Below are 20,886 nucleotides of genomic sequence, written 5' to 3'. Positions count from 1 at the left end.
AGCGTCCCTGGTCACTCCTGGGCATGGATTTTATTGTGGACCTCCCTGCGTCTCAAGGCCATATGGTCATTCTTATGGTCATTGATCGTTTCTCCAAGATGTGCCATTGTGTTCCGTTCAAGAAATTGACGACTGCGCAAGAACTGGCTACGGTTTTCGCCAGGGAGATCTTTCGCTTGCATGGGTTGTCTCGGACCGTGGGAGCCAGTTTGTGTCCAGGTTCTGGCGCGGCTTCTGCTCCCAGTTGGGTATCAAGCTCTCCTTCTCTTCGGCCTACCACCCACAGTCCAATGGGGCTGCGGAGCGTTCCAACCAGGCCCTGGAACAATTCCTTCGCTGCTATATCTCAGACCATCAAGACAACTGGGTCGATCTCCTGCCATGGGCAGAGTTTGCGAGGAACTCGGCTGTCAACTCCTCCTCCGGGATGTCTCCCTTCATGGCCAACTATGGGTTCCAACCCACTGTATTGCCTGAGTTGTTCTCGCCACAGGACATTCCGGCTGTGGAGAACCATCTTGCTGCCCTGCGTTCTTCATGGGGGAAGATCCAGAGGTCCTTGAAGGACTCAGCACAGCGCCAGAAGCTCCAGGCTGATCGTAGACGGTTGCCCGCTCCTTCATACTAGCTCGGAGATCGGGTGTGGTTGTCCACTCGTAACCTCAATCTTCGGGTGCCCGCACCGAAACTGGCTCCCCGTTTTGTTGGTCCTTTCCGCATCCTCTGCAGGGTGAACCCGGTTGCCTATGCCCTTGCTCTTCCTCCTGGGAATGCGTATCTCCAATGTCTTCCACGTATCCCTGTTGAAGCCTCTGGTCTGCAATCGCATTACTGCCTCACTGCCTCGGCCCCGTCCTATCCGGGTTGACAGTCAGGAGGAGTATGAGGTGAGCCGCATCCTGGACTCTCGGTTGGTCCACAGTCGGGTGCAGTTCCTGGTCCATTAGCGTGGTTATGGTCCCGAGGAGCGTTCCTGGGTTCCTTCCGTGGATGTTCATGCTCCTGCCCTCCTCCACGCTTTTCACGCCCGCTTTCCCCAGAAGCCTTATGTTGAGCCGCGGAGGGGAAGGGGCCCTTGAGGAGGAGGTACTATCAAGGTCCTACCTTTCCTCAGGGCTTGTGCTGCTCCATGTGCTGGCATCCATCTTAGGTCTGCAAAGCATTGTGGGATCCTTTATGCTTTCAGCCCTCTGCGGCTCCTCCCAGGAGGTGGTGGCTTATCACATTTAAGTCTGCTGTTTGTAGCTGTCCTATGCATTTGTGTCCTGTCTGTTGCACAGCAGCAAGCACCAGTTCAGTTAACTCATTGCTCTCCTGGATACCGACTCGACTTTGGCAAAGACTCCTCCTGGCTTCTGATCCCGGCTCTGGTGACCATTCTTCCTGGCTTCTGCCCCTGGCTCTGGCGACCATTCTTCCTGGCTTCTGACCCTGGCTTTGGCTACGATTCCCTTTGGTTCTCGACTTGATTATCCTGGAAGACGACCTCGGCAGGAGAACTTCTGTCCTACCAAGTCATCCGCTGTTGCTGTCGAACTTGCATAGACTCTTGCCTTGTTTCTGTGTAAATAAACCTACCTCTAATTGCACCTCCTTGTGTGTCTGGCTCCTCGCTCCCTGACAGTAGGGTGGGTTGATGACGTCAAGCCGCTAAACCGGAAGTTTACGAGCCGTCATCTTGGAAATTCCTGAATGCATTCGAATTACATTGTAACAAGGTTTTTACTGTGGTGTCCCTGCAGGACACTTTTAAATTTGAATGCACTTTGTTTTTTTTAATTATTCACACTATATTTAAGTACTACACTATGGCAAGCGTTTCTGTTTACATATGCGGAGAATTTGTGAGATAAAGAGGAGACGAGACCATTTGCAGGAGTGAGGAGGAAAGTGGAGTCATCCATACAGTATACCTACCCGGGTTAAAAGGGAAAGGCGGTATTTGATATATGAAATTTGGGTCATATAAGGAGGTGAGAGTATATATGTATGTCTCTGGTGGAGGAGCACCTTTAAGAATACATGTGGATATATGCAATGAAGAGCACGTCTGGAAATAAATCATAGACGCACGGATAAAATCACACATCAAGGACTTTTAAGTTGTATTCATTGTATTCACTAATGTTTAATAATCACATGGTCTGGATTTTTTGATGTATATAAGGATATAGAGATATATGTGCGGCACTAATATATGATATACCTATTTGTGTGCGGAAACGCATGTAAGTGTCCGCAGCACTGGTATACACAGGAGATTGGAGAGTTGTTTGTTGCGCTGAAGTTTTATTTGTACACATCTATATGACTGTGCCCGTGAGCTGCATTCTGAAACCATCCCTTCTTCAGGGTGTCCTAGAGAGAGTTTTTAAAAAATCTACTTCTCATGCTAGAGCATGGTTCTTTTTCACTGGCATATAAGATGGCTCTCTCTGCCCTTGCAATGGTTACAGGAGGCTGGATAATATAGCTGTGAAAAGTACACTGTCGCTGATATCAGAACTGCTTGATCACTGCATTCTTGGCTATGTGCAGAAAAGGTAAACCAGATCCTGGAAAAATTCCTATGCTTTTAAATCTCTCTCCTGCAGGATAACTGTCTGGACCTACTTCCCTAAGCTAAATTTGCCTGTGAATAAACTGTCAAAAGTATATTCTTTATTATTTACAGACTTTATCCCAGAATACAGTATTTTTTCCTAACCTCAGACTTATGTCTGCTATCAAAGCTGACTATCAAGGAAAATTGTGGAGAAAGCCCTAGTTTTTTTTCACACTAGCCTGTAAGGTCTGATAGGAAGAGGACCTAATTTTTCCCACAGTGGATAGGTTTTGCTCTCTAATAATTATATATCACCTTCAGGCCATTGGTGGCCTAACAGTGTCTGCATATAGTCAGATGTTGACGCTGTTTGGGTATTCAGACAGTCACTGACTGTCAGAATACATTAGTTGGCACTGCAGATTCATCCATCTGTATCACAAGGATAAAGAAATCTGTTAGTGTATGGCCAACTTATATTTCTCCTTGGTTCATCAGGCTTTCACTTTTTGGTATGGATTAAAATGTGTGTAAAGCCCTCTTGAATGCATGCTTTTTTTCTGACAGTCAAACAGGGATTTTCTGTGTAAACACACTTGAATGGGTCACAGTACTGCACTTTGAACACGACATAGTATATAATTTTTGCTGCAGGTATGAAACAAAGCATTGCGGTTGTAGCATGTGAGACCCAGTGCAGATGCATGTTATGCTTTAGGTGGGTGGTCGCTGTCGTAAAACTGCAGCTCCACCACCAGTTTTTACCATCTCCCACTGCTCATATGAACAAGGCCTTACTAAAAAAAACACTTGGAATCATTGAGCAGTAAAGACTTTTTTGAGCTCCAAAGCAATCATGCCAGGCATTCCTTATGGGCTCTGTCTCTAGACCTACCTGTCAAGTCAGCCAAGCCTAGCCTCCCACTCTGCAGCCATGCATCAGCACAGTCACAACAAAAGGTACCCCCCCCACCTGTTCCTCCTCAACTATTAAGGCAAATCACTATTTTCTTTTGTAATTAAATATGCACTACTTCACCTTGGCCTTGGGTGCTTCCACTCAGGGTGCTGAATGAGAGTTGCCAGCTGTGCCAGTACAAGCTGTAAATCATGGTACAGACTGGTGAAGATGTAGGCATGTTAAAATACAGTGCTGTACAGGGGAAGAAATACAGTACAGTTAAATAGCTGCCAATTCACTTGGAAAACTGCTTGCTTTGCGTGCCCCAGAGACTCAGGACACTAGGATGGAGGTGGAGACAAACACTGATAGAGGGCCTGGGACTCTAAGCCTAAACTTTTCTCCTTTTAGCATGTCTCTGCAAAGGTGTCAGGGTTAAACTCAGGGACAGAGGGGAGTAGTGGCAGGGGTGTGTAGTGACAGGGGGCAGCAATAGCAGTACTGTGCACTGGGGTGCTGAGTAACAGGGATGAGTTGCTGGGTGGCAGAGGGGTGCAGTGTTGTGGTTCAGTGTCAGGGTGCTGGGTGGCAGGGAGGTGCAGTTTCAGGGGTACAGTAGCATGGCTGCTGAATGATAGAGGGTACAGGAGTGCTGGGGGACATGTGGGGGTGCAGAGGCTAAGTGATGGAATATCAGGGGTTCATTGGCAGCGGTGTTGGGTGGCAGTAAGGTGCAATGACAGGGGTGCTGGGCTCTTCTTAAGCCTAAATACAAAAGTAGTCTATACGTAAACCTATGGGATGGTCTCTCTGAATGATAAGAGCACAGTGCAAGATAACACACAGCACTCATTTGGTAGCATTAACGAAGCACCACAAAGCACATGCTGTGAGCTGCCTCAGTGCAATTAAACCCTCCTTGCAAATATATATATATTTTATACCTTAAGTACTCATGCTGTTCTTGTTCTCTTTTTTCTTTTTTGGCATCTCTGTGCATAAAAGTAGTCCATCAAAAAGTACATCCCACTGCTTTCCTCCTAGAGGGTGGCTCTGTTGCTTTGCAGGGACTCCCTGGAGCCACCTTATGTGTGTTCTCCTGTACAGGATTATTCACTGACACGTACGAGCACTACTGAACCAAAAAAAGGAAATGTAAACAGGAACATATGTGTAAAGGAGCCAGCTGCAGAGAATCATGGGAAGAGATGTAGTAGGCCAGAATATAAAATTGAGATTTTGAGCTGCTAAATAAATTTTAAGAGATGCGATATGCTAATTGTGGATCGCCTGCACCTAACACATACTCATACCAGTCCAACCACATTTGGTCCAATTAAAGGGACACACGTGTTATATGACCTCACTTAACGGTTTGGTCATATTTTTGAGGTGAGAGCACAAAATGTCGGGGTGCACACAGTTTGAAGTTATTTCACACAAGAGGTGAATTAAGAAGCACTGAATGTATTTATTTCAAGTGAACATGTATTTCTGAAGAAGTATATATGGACTTTTTATTATATACAGTATATATGGACACTGTTTTTTACAACGGATGTTTATAGTAGTTATTTATTCTTTATGGCACTAATTGTTAATAGGAACATGTGTGTGTGTGTGTGTGTGTATATGATTTGGTAATAGCATTAATAAATGGAGCGCAGCCAAGGGCGTATTTACCACAAGGCAAATGAGGCATTTGCCTAGGGTGGCATTTTTTCAGGGGGGCAGCGCAGCCCCCTGAAAGAAGGGATGATAGAAAGGACACACGCAGCATGGGGACCAGGTGGAATCTGCAAGGGGCTGCTTGATGGTGTATGAAGAGCCTGACTCTTGTTCCCGGGGATGTCCAGAGCTGTGAAGGTGAGTGTCTTCTCTCTTGCTGGGGTGGGGGGTTGCCATTGTGTATGGGGAATGGTGGTAAAGGAAGGCTCTCTTGGGTGTGGTGCTGGTGGTCAATGTCAGGCTCTTTTCATGGGGGAGGGGGTGTTTGTCAGTGTCAGGGTCTCTCTATGGGGGGGGGGCAATTTTTGTGCTGCCTAGGGCAGCACGAAACCTAAATACACCACTGAGCGCAGAACATTTTAGAAATTTATTATAGATGTAGTAGGCCACCTGACTTTGAGCAGCACACAATCCCTAAACCACAAATTCTGGGAAGCACTGCAAGGAAAGAGGGAGATTGGAGCTAGAAGAAAAAATAAGTCTTTAGAGGCAAAAGAAACAGACAATAATTTATTGTAATGTGCTGCTAAAGGGGAAAATTCTTTTTTCCTCCTAGGGTTTAATACAACTTTATCATACAAAATACTGCACTTTAACTTGTATGCAATGGAAGAGCCCTTTAAGCATAACTAAAACCTCCTATCCTTTATAGCTAAAGACAGCATCATCTAAAGCTGGCCATAGATGAGTCTAAAACCGAAAGAAAATTCTTGGTCGTTCATTTTACGCATCATTAGTGTGTCTGTTGTGACATGCGATTTTCGTACCACTATCAAAACTGCCTGTTCCAACATGCTGGATTTCGTTTTGAAAAACAAAACAAATAAGAGCACAATCGTATGCGCAATTGTCATTTTTTCGATTGACAGAATGTTCGGTTTCCAACTCGTCTATGGTTTGCTTAACCTCCCTGGAGGTATTCCTGAGTGTAGCTCGGGGTTAAATTTCAGTACCACAAGCGGTAACCCCGAGCTACACTCGGGCTTACCATGTGGCATTGCTCAGGGATTCCCTGCAGAGCTTACCTTGTCCTTCACTCCCATGATGTGTCCCCTGCAGCATCCCCGGCCATCTCCTCCGGCCGATGCCGGCATCCGGCTTCCATGTTCCTGTCCCTGTGACGTCGGGACGTACGGGCGCCGACACCAGCGGCAAATTTGAAATTTTTAAAAAATTTCATTTTTTTTAAAACGATTATTACATAGCAAAACAATGCTGTTTCAAACCATTTCACATACATTTTGTCCCTACTGCTTTGTTCTGTGCCCTGCCTGCATTTTGACTGTTCTTTCTGCCTGGAAACTGGGAAAAGTCCATGGCGTCCAAAAAGCGTCCCTTTAGGTCAAAAGCGGTTTTAGACCAGCTAGAGAACAGTGATAGTAAATCAGAACCACTTGCAGAATTGAGTGATAATGATTCATGGGGAAATTCGTCATCAGACACTGAAAACGATTTTGCGACTTTGCTCTGTGATGTGCGAACTTGGCGCTATATTTCAAATTTCAGTGTTTTTGGTTTGATTATATTATTGAATTAAATTTATTATTATTATTTTTTATGATTATTTATTAAATTATAATTTCTGATTTCGTGTTTCAAGTTTTATCACATCCGGAATGTTTACTAGACTCTTGTTCGGACAGATTTCAGTTATTCCTAAAAATGACAGGCCTACAATAAAAAAAACAACATATTTCCATGCAAAAAAATGGTACCGCTTTCAGCACCAAAAATCTGAAATAATCATACCGCCAGGGAGGTTAAGCGCCTATTTAGATCTACAGTTGCTACGGTACTACACGTGATCAACATTGACAGCCATTTGAGTAGTTGATACCTGATATAAGCACACTGACAACTGTGATAATTCTCAGTATAAATGAGCTTGGGCTTCCTCCAAACTCCTCTCTAACCTAAACTTCAAACAAAAAGCATGTGTCATATGTAACTGTTTTATGAAACATTTAAATCAGTGGGTTCAGTTCCGCTTTGATATTTTTGAGCTGCAGTGCTGCCCATCCGTGGACTATGAGGATCTAGGAAGGGTCTTCAAAAAATGTCAGGCAATATTTGCTTTCTGTATGTTTTAGGAAACTCTAGTCTTATTAAATTTCAACTGCTCTATTAAATATTTGAATTCTTATATATGTTTTAAAGAATATTGTGTATATATATATATATATATATATATATAAATATGTTTTAAAGAATATTGTGAAAAGAATCATCATGCAATATATATACACGCACTGGCCACTTTATTAGGTACGCCTTGCTAGCCCTGCTTGGACCCCCTTTTGCCTTCAGAACTGCCTTAATTGTTTGTAGCATAGATTCAACAAAATGTTGGAAACATTCCTCAGAGATTTTGGTCCATATTGACATGAGTTACTGTTGCCTTTCTATCATCTCAAACCAGTCTTCCCATCTTCTCTGACCTCTGACACCAACAAGGCATTTTCATTCACACAACTGCTTCTCACTGGATTTTTTCTCATTTTCGGACCATTCTCTGTAAACCCTAGAGATGGTTGTGCATGAAAATCCCAGAACATCAGCAGTTTTTTAAATACTCAGAGAACAGCCTGTTTAGCACCAACAACCATGCTACATTCAAAGTCAATTAAATCCCCTTTGTTCCCCATTCTGATGCTCGGTTTGAACTTCAGCAAGTCGTCTTCACCACGTCTAGATGCCAAAATGAAATGCTTTCAGTTATTGAGTTGTGCCCTGTGCTTGGCTAAATGGCAATTTGTGTTACCAAACAATTGAACAGGTGTAATTATATATATATATATATATATATATATATATATATATATATATACAGTGGGGCAAAAAAGTATTTAGTCAGCCACCAATTGTGCAAGTTCTCCCACTTAAAAAGATGAGAGAGGCCTGTAATTGGCATCATAGGTAGACCTCAACTATGAGAGACAAAATGAGAAAAAAAATCCAGACAATCACATTGGCTGATTTGGAAAGAATTAAAGTGGAACTTTAGTCAGAAAATTAAGGTCTGCTAGATCACTTCAGGCTGGCCCCTTTACCAGGTATAGCTATGTAAATCATTAAAAGCAAGTGCCTATACTTTAATTATTATTATTTTTTAAAATTATTATGATAATTCAGTAATAAACTGACTCACCTTGCTCTGCATATGCTCAGTTGCTCTTCATTTTTATGCAATTTTTGCCACTGCTGAATTTGTAGGGACTGATTTGCTGACAGCCGTAAAGCGGAATTAAACCCTTGAATCCTTTAGGCCTTAATCATACCAGTGTGCAGAGATGTCAGTTATGCAGGCCATAGACGGGTCGTTTATCTGCCGAATTTTCGTCTGCATGAAAAATCAGCCGATATTCACGCCGTTTGTGGGGCCATCCTGTCGGCCATTTTTCACGGATCTTCACATTTATATTTATCGTTCATGCTGGAAAATCCATGAAAAACGGCCGTTTTTCGTGGACATTGGTGGCAGCATCGGAATGGGGCCGACCAATTTTTCATTTATCAGCCGAAAATTTGGCCGATAAATGGCCCGTCTATGGCCTGCATTATTCTGTATGCGTTCTGCGAGGATGAAACTAATACAATTGTTTTCCATGTGCCCTATTCACACCACACTAGTATCACGTGCAGATTTTTTCTGCGCAGGAATCTTCAACATGTATAAAACTTCAGTGATGCTCGCATGAAAACTAATGTTTCTGCAAGTGAAATCTACATGTCAGTTTCCATCAGTTTTTTTTTTTTTTGCACATATGGTGTAAATGAGGCCTTTACAGGGGCTCTGGGCTTCATCAAAATGGCAGCCTCCAGCAAGAAATTCAAACCACACACTAATTTTGGTAGCATAATTATTGTTCCTTGCTAAAGAACATTATTTTTTTCAATTGCTATGAGTAAAGTTCCTCTTTAATGAGCTGGACTGGACTGTTACTAGATGTCTATGAAACACCTGTTTCTGAAAAACAAGTATAATGCTTTATAATAAGTGATTTTGTCTATTTTTTAAACCTGTGTATTCACAATAAGACATGCCTCCTTTTTAAAATTAGCCACACCCTCTTGAAACAGCACTCCCTTATATCATATTATATAATAACCATTGTTTGGTAAAATATAAAAGATGATGTTTCACACTGAGTAAATAGATACCTAACATGTTACGTTTTAAGAGGGCACACATCTGTGGAATTGCAACAAACTACAGTAAATTAAATTATCCATAGACAACGCTTTAAAAGCATTTACAGGTTACAAGTTTAAAGTTAAACATGAGGCCTAGTCCTAGAATTATTGCTCTCATTCTCACGTTCACGACAACACCTCACATGTGTGGTACGAACAGTGGCAGGACAAGGTCATCCAGCGCCCAGGGTGAAGATAGCAAGCTGCGCAATCCCAACCCAACCACCAAGTGGAAGGGGAGGAGCTCATAACGAGACATGGAGCAAAATGTATGAAATGTTTGTGGCATGTGCAAAATAGTACCAATTGTTGTGGTGCCCTGCAGCAAACTAAAAAGTTTAAAATCAGTGGACAAATATGGGGCTTAAAGTGGCAAAGAAAAAATGTCTCTGTGTCAGTGGTGTAGCTAAGAGGAACAATGGTGCTGCATCAGGGTCAGTGGGGAAAAACTGCCACTGCGTTGCTGGTGTCAGTCTGAGGAGGACTGTCAGTGGGATGAAGGAGGTATGGGGAGATGGGCTCTGAGGGGTGCAGAGAACTAATAAGGGGGGCTGACCTCATTTAGATGTGCAGCTACGATTGCTGCCCCTCGGAAAAATGCTCTACTAATGATTTGTACAGGGGTAATATGATATCTCTCTCTCTCTGGAGTCTATACCTCTTTTAATACAAGAGAGGATTTTGCTCGCTTTAGAAACTGCAGCTTGGCATTTCATGCCATTATTAAGCTTGTGATCTACCAGAACTCCCAGATCCTTCTCCACCATTGATTCCCCCATTTGTACCCCCCCCCCCCGCTAGTATGTATGATGCATGCATATTCTTAGCCCCCAAGTGCATAACCTTACATTCATCAACATTAAACCTCATTTGCCACATAGTTGCCCAATTTAAACAGTGCATTGAGGTCGGCTTGTAAATTGAAGACATCCTGTAAGGACGTTATTCCACTGCACAGCTTGGTGTCATCTGCAAATACTGAAATGGGATTTTTAATCCCAGACCCTATATCGTTTATAAATATATTAAAATGTAAGGGTCCCAACACTGAACCCTGGGGTACACCACTGACAACCCTAGACCATTCAGAGTATGAATCATTAACCACTGCTCTCCGAATACGATCTTTTAGCTAGTTTTCTATCCATTTACATACAAATTTTTCCAAGCCTGTTGACTTTACCTTACCCATTAGCTGTGTGTGGGGAACTGTGTCAAACGCTTTTGCAGAATTCAAGTATACCAAGTCCACTGCCACCCCTCTGTCCAAGGTTTTGCTCATCTCCTCATAAAAAGAAATCAGATTTGTTTGACAACTTCTGTCTTTCATGAATCCATGCTGTCTGTTGCTTAAAATATTTTTTTTCCAGCAAGAACTCATCTATGTGGTCTTTTATTAAACTCTCCAGTATCTTCCCAACTATAGATGTTAAACTAACAGGTCTATAATTACTTGGTAAAGATTCTGAACTTTTTAAATATAGACACCACATTGGCCTTACGCCAATCTAGTGGTACTATGCCAGTCATTAAAGAGTCCCTTAAGATTAGAAACAATGGCTTTGAAATGACAGCTCAATTCTTTAAGGACCCGTGGGTGTATGCCATCCGGACCAGGTGCTTTATTCACCTTTATTCTGTCAAAATATTTCTGGATTATATAAATTGTGAGCCAATGTGGATCATCTGGAGCTGTGTCCATACCAGGGGTGGACTGACAACTCATGGGGCCCCCGGGCAATTGGGGATCATGGGGCCTTGCCCAAACTCAAAAAAACTATGAAAAAGGTACCAGAGGCATCTTATGGGGCCCCCTACTGACCCCGGGCCCTCGGGCAGAGCCCGAGTTTCCAAATGGTCAATCGGCCCCTGGTCCATACCATGCCCATTATGGACAAGGTCTTTTATTAAACTCTCCAATATCTTCGCAACTATAGACGTTACACTAACAGGTCTATAATTACTTGGTAAAGATTCTGACCTTTTTAAATATAGGCACCACATTGGCCTTACACCAATCCAGTGGTACTATGCCAGTCATTAAAGAGTCTCTAAAGATTAGAAACAATGGCTTTGAAATGACAGAGCTCAATTCTTTAAGGAAACGTGGGTGTACGCCATCCGGTCCAGGTGCTTTATTCACCTTTATTCTGTCAAAATATTTCTGGATCATATCAATTGTGAGCCAATGTGGATCATCTGGAGCTGTGTCCATACCATGCCCATTATGGACAAGAGTTCCTCCATGCTCCTTTGTATACACAGAGCTGAAGAAGGTATTTAATAAATTTGCCTTCTCTTTGTCCCGAGTCACCCACTCAAGATTAGGTGTTGGGGGTCTGAGGAGAAAGGAGGTGTTGGGGATCTGAAGAGGAGAAAGGAAGTGTTGGGGGTCTGAGGAGGAGAAAGGATGTGTTGAGGGTCTGAAGAGGAGAAGAGAAGTGTGGAGGGGGGTCTGAGGAGGAGAAGGGAGGTATTGGGGGTCTGAGGAGAAGGGAGTTGTGGGGGGATCTGAGGAGGAGAAAGTAGGTGTTGGGGGTCTGAGGAGGAGAAAGGAGGTTTTCTGGGTCTGAGGAGGAGAAGGGAGATGTAGGGGGGGTCTGAGGAGCAGAAAGGAGATTTTCAGGGTCTGAGGAGGAGAAGGGAGGTGTGGGGGGGGGGGGGTTGGCTGAGGAGAAGGGAGGTGATGGGGGACTGAGAAGGAGAAGGGAGGTATGGGGGGGTCTGAGGCAGAGAAGGCAGGTTGTGGGGGGATCTGAGGAGAAAGGATGTGTTGGAGGTCTGAGGAGGAGAAAGGAGGTTTTGAGGGTCTGAGGAGGAGAAGGGAGGTGTGGGGAGGGGGGGGGGCTGAGGAGGAGAAGGAAGGTGTGGGGGGATCTGAGGAGAAAAGATGTGTTGGAGGTATGAGGAGGAGAAAGGAGGTGTTGGGATCTGAGGAGGAGAAAGGTGGTTTTGAGGGTCTGAGTAGGAGAAGGGAGGTGTGGGGGTGTCTGAGGAGGAGAAGGGAGGTGTGGGGGGGGGGGCTGAGGAGAAGGGATGTGTTGGGGGTCTGAGGAGGAGGAGAAGGGAGGTGTGGGGGGGGTCTGAGAAAGAAAAGGGAGGTGTGGTGGGAGTGAGGAGAGGGAGGTGTGGGGGGAATCTGAGGAAGAGAGGTGGGGCTTGGGGGTGGGGGTATGAGTAGGAGAATGGAGGTGTGGGGGGTCTGAGGCAGAGAAGGGAGGTGTGGGGGGTCTAAGGCAGAGAAGGGAGGTGTGGGGAGATCTGAGGAGAAAGGATGTGTTGGGGGTCTGAGGAGGAGAAAGGAGATGTTGGGGTCTGAGGAGGAGAAAGGAGATTTTGGGGGTCTGAGGAGGAGAGGGGAGGTGTGGGGGGAGGGCTGAGTAGGAGAAGGGAGGTGTTGGAAGTCTGAGGAGGAGAAGGGAGGTGCTGGGGGGCTGAGGAAGAGAAGGGGGGTGTTGGGGTAGTGAGGAGGAGAAGGGAGGTGTGGGAGGGAGCTGAGGAGGAGAGAGCAAGTGTGGGGGGGGGTCTGAGGAAGAGAGGGGAGGCTTAGGGAGGGTCTGAGGAGGAGAAGGGAGGTGTGGGGGGGGCCTGAGGAGGAGAGGGGGGTGTGGTGGTCTGAGGAGAGGTGTGGGGGGGTTCTGAGGAAGAGAGGGGAGGTCTAAGGCTTAGTTGTCCCCCCTTTCCCCTTGTACTCACAGTTAACATGCAGGAAGCTTCTTCTTCCCATCTCTAGTCAAGTGACATGTCACAAGACAAGGGGAGAGTGAATAAGAAGAGCAGTGTGCCCTCACTAATCAGCAGAGCAGCTCTGAGACTGTGCTGAGTGTTCAGTCTCAGTGCAGGCTCTCCATCTCCCCCTACAGGCTGGAGGGAAAGAAAAGTCCAAAAACGCTGCTTTGCTGCGTTTTGCCACGTTTTTCAGCGTTAGAGCGTTTTTACAGCTAAAAAAACTCTTCTAGAAACCCACTAGTTCTGGGGGGTTTTTCCAGCCTAAAAACGTTGATTACAGTCTATGTGTGCATGGAAACATAGGATAACATGCTGGGGAGTTTACTGGCTGTGGAAAAAAAACGCCAAAAACAGCAGCTATAAAAAGGTCCAGTGTAGGCCTTTTATGTACCGCCTGAAGCCTGACTGGAAACCTCCCAGGACATTGCTAGGATGGTGCTCACCTCATTCACAGGAGTTAGCTCTTTCTCTAATTCAAATGCCCTCACATGTGCTTTCTCTCTCCTGATGCAGTTGCTCTGAGCTCATCGTTTGAGATCTCAATCCTTTTGATGGAGAAGGTGAGCAGAAACGACTAGGTCTCACTTAGCAATGTTCCAGTAACAGGTTTCCAGTCAGACTTCAGGAGGTACATAAAAGGCCTACACTTATAGCAAGATATAGGACTTGGGACTTTGAAGGCATAAATATATATCGAAAAAAAAGTTTTATAAAAAGTACAAGTTATCCAAAGTCATACTACAGCATCACCATCAAATACCTGGAGGGTTTCCATTACATTCGGGTTCAGCCGGTCTTCCAACCATATGAGGCAGCAGCATTTTGAAGTACCATGCCTTTTAAATTGGTTAAAAACGCAACTATTTTTTCTGCACTTTCATGTATTGTGAGTATATCTACAGATTGTAAATTGTGAAATGGATACAAGAAATGTTCCAAACAAATATATGTTCTACCTTGTAGATGATGTCACCCATATGCAGAGTTCTTCTTTTTCCCTGAAGAAGGAGTGAAGTCACCTCAAAACGTGTTGGATCATATAGAAACTCTCTCTGTAATCATATGTATGGATGGTGATATTACACCATTTTTAATGGCTAGTCAAACATAGTCATACTGGGTATCCTTATCATGCAATTTATACTTTGATGGTGATGCTGTACTATGACTTTGAATGATGTATTGTATGGTATGTCTACATGTTAAAACTATTTTTTGACACAATAAAAAGCTTGTACTTTTTATAAAACTTTTTTTCGATATATATTTATGCCTTCAAAGTCCCAAGTCCTATAGGGGGTCTTTTCCCTTTATGTATCTTGTATTTCTGGGGATGTTGGCTATTGATCAGGAAACCCCTTTTCTTCTCTTTTTTACACTTATAGCAAGGACAGTGTAGGGTTGCTACCTCATCCGCTTAAAACCAAACACACATCAATTACACAGGTTTTGTGGCCTATTTAAGGTGGTAGTTAACCACTTCATGTCCGGACACTTTTACCCCCTTCCTGTCCAGGCCAATTTTCAGCTTTCAGCTCTATCACACTTTGAATGACAATTGCGCGGTCATGCAACACAGTACCCATATGAATTTTTTAGCATTTTTTTGAGACATATAAAGCTTTATTTTGGTGGTATTTATTCACCACTGGGATTTTTATTTTTTTCTGCTATATAAATGAAAAAGTCCAAAAATTATGAAAAAAAGTGTTTTTCTTATAAAATTTTGCAAATAAATAATATTTCATCAAAAATCTTGTCCAAAAATGTATTCAGTTATCTTTTTAGTAAAAAAAAAAATAACCCAAATTAGTTTATAACCAAAAATTATAATTTTTTAAAAAATGTTTTACATTTCTATTTTTTTTTATATTATTATTTGTTTTTTGTTTTTTTTTACATACCATGGTGACACTGTACTACTTGTGGGGGGTGATGAAGATTTTTTTTTTTCACACTGATTGCTTTTATACCCATAAAGGCTGTAAAAGCATTCATTTCTCATTCTCTCTGACTGCATTCTTGCAGCCATTGAGAAATACTGTGTGAGCTGTGATTGGTTACAGCTTGTCACATGGTACAAGGCTGTTGTGAATAGCCTTGTACCATGTGACCTGTGATCATTCACAGATTTCACACGTAGTAAGCAATGATGTCATAAGTGACATCTTGCTTACTACTCTGCATGATCACATGATCAGGACCTCGCACAGAGGACACAGTGGGCACCGGATCGCGGTGCTGTGTGCTCCCAGGGAGTGCGCACAAGCAGGGGGTGGGGAGGCCATTTATAAACGGCCACCCGCCCCTGCACTGCCACCATGCGGCCGTTTATATACAACGGCCGGACGGGAGGTGGTTAAACTCACTTATGTCTTCATCTGCAATAAATTAGCCTCGGAACCTGTGTAATTAATATGTGTTCGGTTTTAAAGGGATGAGGTGGCAACCCTACAGCAACATCCTGGGAGCATTCCAGTCAGGCTTTATGAAGTACGTTTTATAAATGGCCTACACCTATAGCAAGGTCACTATTCCAGAGCTGCAGTTTGTTTGTATGTAAAGATACCTCTTATCTGCATAGGCAGCTTTTAAATCCCTTTATGTCTCTGCCTGCAAGCTTCTCTATACTTTGAACTTTCTGTAGAGATGTTTATCTTGACATCTTTGTAGCTCAGTACTCTTATTCATAGGTGCTGATGAATCAACAGGCAGCACTAGGACCAGAGCTGGGAATGTATGGAAGACTGGGAAGGCCTCGGTTACCCTGGTTCAACTCTTTTAAGGTAATATTGTGTTTTCCTATAGCTTGTTATGTGAAACAATATCATTGTTAGAATGCTGTTGCTGGAAACAAATGAGTTAATGGTGTTAAACGATCATCCCCCCTCTAATGATATCCCCTGCTCACACATGTTTCAGTGACTCAGGTTTGGTGTCACTGGCTCTGTGACAGAATGAGACAGGTGCTGAGCTCTGTCTCAGGGTGGCTGGAAGGGGGAAGGGGTGAATTTACCCACAAAGGAAGAACTGTTTCCAGCCTTTCTCTGAATGTACTTGTAAAAAATGCTACTTGAGGTAAAGCCGTTTTTTCAAAGAAATATGCATTTGACTATGTTAATCTTCAACACCAATAAACAGTATAGACTGGGAGTAAATGACTAATCTCTCTAAATTTCTATAAGTAACAAAAGTTTCCCAGTGGAGTAATAAATGATGTTCTTTATTAGCCTCATTGAAATTAGGTTCTTTATTAGCCTGATTGATAAAGAAGACCAAGCTAGTACAGCCTGAATTGTTTATTTTATTCTTTTCAGTTATATTGTGGAAACAACACCTAGAGCTTTGCGGCTGTACGCAGTGACGTGCCAGGGTTGTGCAAGGCACGCACACAGACCTATGTTCTGAATGTACACTATCTGCGTTTGGGGGCATACGTCAATGCATGTCTGAGTGCCTTACACAACCCCCAGCGTAGAACTGCTTACAGCCGCATCTGCTAATTGATGTCTATGGCGGCTGTACGCAGCAGCTGTGAATCCCAACAGAGTGTTTGCGCAGGCTCTGGATGCTGTATAGCGATATGCACGAGCTCACTTTGTTGTCACCACTAAAGACACATTCACAGCACAAAGCAGTGCGCTGCAATGTACACGTTGTTGTGCGTTAAGACACATTGCACTAGGCAGATCATTTAATATGAATTGACTGTCCTCACACCTCAGTGCATGGAAAAATAGGTCCTGCACAGAATAAGACAACACAATGCATGGACCATATCAGGGGCGGACTGACAACGCATGGGGCCCCCGGCCAATCCAGTGGTACTATGCCAGTCATTAAAGAGTCCCTAAAAATTAGAAACAATGGCTTTGAAATGACAGAGCTCAGTTATTTAAGGACCTGTGGGTGTATGCCATCTGGTCCAGGTGCTTTATTCACCTTTATTCTGTCTAAATATTTCTGGATCATATCAATTGTGAACCAACGTGGATCATCTGGAGCTGTGTCCATACCAGGGGCGGACTGACAACTCATGGGGCCCCCGGGCAATAGGGCATCATGGGGCCCCTGTATCCTTGCCCAAACTCAAAAAAGCCTATGAAAAAGGTACCAGGGGCATCTCATGGGGCCCCCTACTGACCCTGGGCCCTCAGGCAGTGCCCGGTTTTCCAAATGGTCAGTCCGCACCTGGACCATATGTATCTATGTTTTCTGGTGCCTGTGTATTGCAGTAAACTGTGGCTTTGCAAATTGAAATGTATTTATTTCAGGTACTACTATAGTGCTGTCAATTTATGCAGTGCTTTACATATATATTGTACATTCTCATCAGTCCATAACCCTCAAAGGGTGTATAGTCTAAGGTCCCTAACTTACATTCATACATACACATACTAAAGCCAATTTAGACAGGATCCAATTAACCTACCAGCATGTCTTTGGGGTGTGGGAGAAAGCTGGAGTACCTAGAGGAAGCCCATGCAGGCTCAGGGAGAACATGCAAATTCCAGGCAGGTGGGGCTGTGGTTGGATTTGAGCCAATGACCCTAGTACTGCCAGGAAGAAGTGCTAGCCATTTACCCAGCTGTGCTGCCCCAATTTCTATTGCAATGCATCATGCACATCTACAGTGCCATATCAAGCTTTATAACACAGGACCTGTGTTATGGTGTGGTTGATTGTTGTTACTATTATTTAATGATGAAAAGCATAAAACAAATGCTGCTAGTTACTGAAAAAATCCTTCCTACAAAAATTCTGGGTACATTCAACAAAGGTGATCATCGATTGCTGTAGGAATTTGGATCAGTGGTGCGCCTGGAAAGGATTGCAATGCGATGCACCCTTCCTGTCTGCTGGTTTCTTCACAAAACTCCTAGTATACCTTTCAGATTGTAAGGCAAGGGGCAGGGGTCATTAACCACTTCAAAACCGGGCACTTATACCCCCTTCCTGGCCAGGCCAATTTTCAGCTTCCAGCGCTGTCGCACTTTGAATGACAATTGCGCGGTCATGCAATACTGAACTCATATGAAATTGTTATCTTTTTTTTCACACAAGTAGAGCTTTCTTTTGGTGGTATTTAATCACCACTGAGTTTTTTATTTTTTGCTAAATGAAACAAAAAACACCTGAAACTTTTGAAAAAAAACACACTTTTCTTTGTTTCTGTTATAAAATTTTGCAAATAAATACAATTTCTTCATAAATGTAGGTCAAAATGTATTCTGCTACATTTCTTTGGTGAAAATAATAATAATTGAATTTGTATTTTTTTTCTCAAATGTTTCTATTATTTTTATTTTTTTTTATTACATTTTGTCTTTTTTTTACTATTTTATTTTTCAGCACACTGTGACCAAAGCAATACAATGTTACCATAGTAAATTTGAACTACTCTCGGCAAGTGATCAGGATTTTTTTTTTTTTTTTTTTAAACATTGTGATTGCTAATACCAATGTATTACATTGATATTTGCAATCATTGTTACTGAATGAAACTGGATTAATTCAGTCTTTTATTGTGATTAGCTGTGATTGGGCAAAGCTCATCACATGATACAGATGGGCTGTGATTGGCCCTGTCTGTACCATGTGACTGCTTTGACCAATCACAGCTAACAAAACAATTGTATACAATGCATGGCATGACAGGAAGCCATCCATTGTATACAATTGACATGTGATCTGCTGTGATTGGTCACAGCAGTCACATGACACTGGCGACTGGCTGGTGTAGTGATATGTCATTGGCTGTGACCCGTGGACACAGCCGTTGACAGATCGCACTGTTGCGCGACCCCGCGAGCGGCTCGTTTTGACAGGATGTCATATGACGTCCAGTCACAACGGCGAGTGTCCTGCCCGGCCATCAATCGGCTATAGGCCAGGCGGGAAGGTGTTAAATAAGAAGACCTTGGTTGTAGTGCAAGGTACTATTTATTGATTCAAGAGAATTGGCTCCAAGTGCTGATCGAATGCTGTTTTTCCAGTATGATCTTTTGACAGAAGTGAGTTGTTGATAGTGTTGCCACCTCATCCCTTTAAAACCAAACACACATTAATTACATTAATTTAATGCAGATAAGGCACTAGGTGAGTTTATTTACCACCTTAATCAGCCACTGAACCTGTGTAATTAATATGTGTTCGGTTTTAAAGGGTTGAGATGGCAGCCCTAGTTGTTGGACTGGCTTCAGTGGAATATTCAGTTGTACACACATACAGAAAGTTGTCCAGTTGCTGCAGAACAGGTAAATTTTCGGCCCATATGTACCGGGTTTAAGTTAGAATTATACAATTATTAGATATTCTGAGAAACAGGTAACTTACACTCTCAAGAGCTCAGCAAAGTAAGCCTTCATGTTACAGGTTCTCTTTATGTAGCACCTTCCTATTTAGTACAGGTTACTAGGTAAATTTAGCCTTGATTGAGGGGAAGTGGTATTACCCCCAAAACGCATTGGATGTTTTTACATTACTAGTTCACCAACAGTTAAAATGATTTTGGACTGTTTTATCCATTTTTGGTTCAACCCTTTTCAGGTGGCCCACCACAATATCAAAACTATCAGAAATGTAAGTACAACATTAATTACCAAACCACTTCCTTGTGCAGCCAGCAAATATTCATCTGCTCAAGCACTAAGGCTGCATTCACGCTTGCGTTTTGGCACAGCAGTATGTACCTATGAGAACCCCAGAAGGGGTTCTCAGTGATTTGCTGTGGGAGGAAGCCACATTGATAGCAATGGGAGGCTGTTAGCTACCACATCTAATTGCAGCCACTCACATGTGATCACTATATAATGATTACCTGTGAGTGATCAGCCCTGGACGCAGGATGTATGTGGCTGCAATTATCTGTGGGAGCTGGCAGCCTCTTATTGTTTTAAAAAGGTCTGCCTCCTGCAGCCCCCCGCCCCTCCCCAGCTGGGGTTCTTGCAGGTGTGAAGGCAGCCTAAAGTAATTTTTGCAAATGCATCAGAGGTAGGCATTGACCACTTGATCCACTGAGATAAAAAACAACCCACGCTAAAACTCATGTGGTGGGAGGAAATGATTCTTTCCTCATAAGCTCCAAGGAGCAGGGCCCTCAAATCCCGCTTGTATTGAACTATACTGTTGCTGTATTATCTCCCGTTATATTGTAAAGTGCTGAGCAAACTGTTGGCTCTATATAAATGCTGTATTATAATAATAATAAAGAGCTAAATTCTGTCTTACCCACATCCCTGGAACTACATATCCCAAAGTACAATTTTCAGTTGAGTTTACAGGTAGCCACTTGTAAACATTGTGACCACAAAAGAAGTAAAAACCATGGGGCAAGATTAGTACGAAGATGCAATAAAATTCTTAAAGAAGCACTTAATATTTATTGAGCAGTTTTATGGCAGCACTAAATAAATGAGCCCTGTAACCTAAATGTAACTCTTCCCATTAGAAAAATAGAAAATGCTTCCTTATTAGTATCATTAACAAAGAAAATGCATTTTGTTTGTAATAAAGCAAATAGATGTAAGGTGTAGATGTAGCTGTCCCACAGATACATTACCATATCTATTCTTATCTGCAGCTTCACTACAGCACAGATTGGAATACTCATTTATGTGTTTACAACCTAGTATTGTATAAAATGTTTGAGCACAACTCAAAGGCAAAATCAGCAGGATATAGAAAATCAGAGGTGCCCCTCAGGAACAGTAATTGGCATGCGACTACACACCCATTGGTCAGGAAATTATCAATCTCTTAAACTGACCATAGATGGATGGTCCTTAGC

The sequence above is a fragment of the Staurois parvus genome, unplaced genomic scaffold, assembly GCF_062004578.1.
Source record: "Staurois parvus isolate SC_StPar_1 unplaced genomic scaffold, SC_StPar_1.0 ptg000425l, whole genome shotgun sequence".
NCBI lineage: Eukaryota > Metazoa > Chordata > Amphibia > Anura > Ranidae > Staurois > Staurois parvus.
Note: the sequence above shows the minus strand (reverse complement) of the source record.